We start from the raw sequence: 1,645 nt of genomic DNA on the forward strand, positions 1-1,645 counted from the left end.
GAAAGAAGAGACAGACTTGAAGTAGAGAATACTTCTGAAATAAAAGAATGAAAAGATGTTTACAGCACCTAGGTTTCCCAAGCGTTCACCCATCTAAGTACTCACTAGGCTCGACTTTGCTTAACTTCGGTGATCGGACGAGAACCGGTGTTTTCAAAGTGATATGGCCGTAAAGGATAGAGTGGTGTCATTCGAACCGTTCTCTGTAATACACCGTCTGAACATAGGAAATCGTTGTGTGGTTATGAATTGAATTTTGTTATCTTGTATGTGTATTACTGAGTTTTATTTTACTCACATCTCAGCATCTGTCGCTTTGTCTCTGCCGGCCTGTTGCAATTAGCATACTTTCGGTGAAGATTGTTGTCATAAGCAGCATTGCTTGTTTACCTCCGACATCGCTCGCTGTATAGTGTCCCATCATGCACCAGTCACTAGACTTGATTCGGGCTTTAGTAATATGCACGTAGAGAGTCATTTCCACTAGCATAAAGTCCACGGAAGTGAAATGAAAGATGGGCGAGTCACAAGCGGTGAAATTTTGCTAAATACTGGACGTTGATGTGGCGAGCGTCGCGTCAGGAAGATCCATAGCAATTTGATATTGGTGCTGATAGCCAGAGAATTAGTTTGTGATGACGTGTGGTGATGTGTTGAGGAGCATTTGTGGGTAAGATTGGGACACAAGTAGTAGTAGTAAGGGCAGTGTCGCGTGACAGTGAAGTACTATTGACTAATTGGCAGCGGCAAAGTGAAATCTGAAAGCGAGTGAGCGTGAAGCTAGTTGCTAGTGGTGTATTTGGGAGTTAGAATAAAAGAAAGAAAGAAAGTTTGATCAGCCGATGCAATAGTGAACTAGTAGAAGAAAAGTAGAGTAAAGATTTGAAAATTGTGACAAAAGTGAGTATAAATTTTAAAATGTTAAAAGCTGCTTGTATTTAGTCGTTTATTAGAATAAAGTTACTAAAAGGCAGGTCGATAACCGCTTACGGCCATATCACGCTGAGAGCACCGGTTCTCGTCCGATCACCGAATTAAGCAACATCGAGCCTAGTGAGTACTTAGATGGGTGACCGCTTGGGAAACCTAGGTGCTGTAAACATCGCGCAATTTTTGTTTAATGTTATTACTTAAAAAAAGTTTTATATGTTTTCACCTATGCCTCTGGCAGCTGATATTTCAAAGAAACTTTAGAGTAGATTTTATATTTTCTTTTCCATCTTCTCTCTCTTTTTTTCATTTCACTCGCTTCCATTGCAAGAGGCGTTCAACCGTTCACTGCTGCAGTTGTCTGCTCTATGCTACTTTCAACATTTACACATGTAGGAGAGCCGATTAAATTGACTCTACCCATAAGTATGAATAAAATGAAGTTTAATCGTCGAGCACGATTCACCAGGGAGCCAATAAATTGAAGTAAGAATTGGTGAAAGCCGCATGAAAGTAGAAGCGGATGGTGGCCAGGACTATATGACTATGCAAACATTGTTCAACAGTTATTTCACTTTGCTGAATAAAGCTGTGAAAGGGCAGTGAGAGCAAAGCATGGAAATTGGTGCCTGTAAATATGTATATTTGTGCGCGAGGCAAAAGCGAAAGAAGAGACAGACTTGAAGTAGAGAATACTTCTGAAATAAAAGAATGA

General features: G+C 40.3%; 1 non-coding gene and 1 pseudogene across 1 annotated transcript; one reads left to right on the plus strand and one right to left on the minus strand.

Annotated features, from left to right (window-relative positions):
* Positions 1–56: 56 nt before the first annotated feature.
* On the minus strand, positions 57–175 carry LOC128247973 (5S ribosomal RNA). Its single transcript, XR_008264296.1, has one exon. It is a non-coding gene; the product is annotated as a 5S ribosomal RNA (ribosomal RNA).
* An 809-nt stretch (positions 176–984) lies between these two features.
* On the plus strand, positions 985–1,102 carry LOC128247965 (5S ribosomal RNA; annotated as a pseudogene).
* The last annotated feature ends 543 nt before the right edge of the window (positions 1,103–1,645 follow it).

This window comes from Octopus bimaculoides, chromosome 5 (assembly GCF_001194135.2).
Source record: "Octopus bimaculoides isolate UCB-OBI-ISO-001 chromosome 5, ASM119413v2, whole genome shotgun sequence".
Taxonomy (NCBI): Eukaryota; Metazoa; Mollusca; class Cephalopoda; order Octopoda; family Octopodidae; genus Octopus; species Octopus bimaculoides.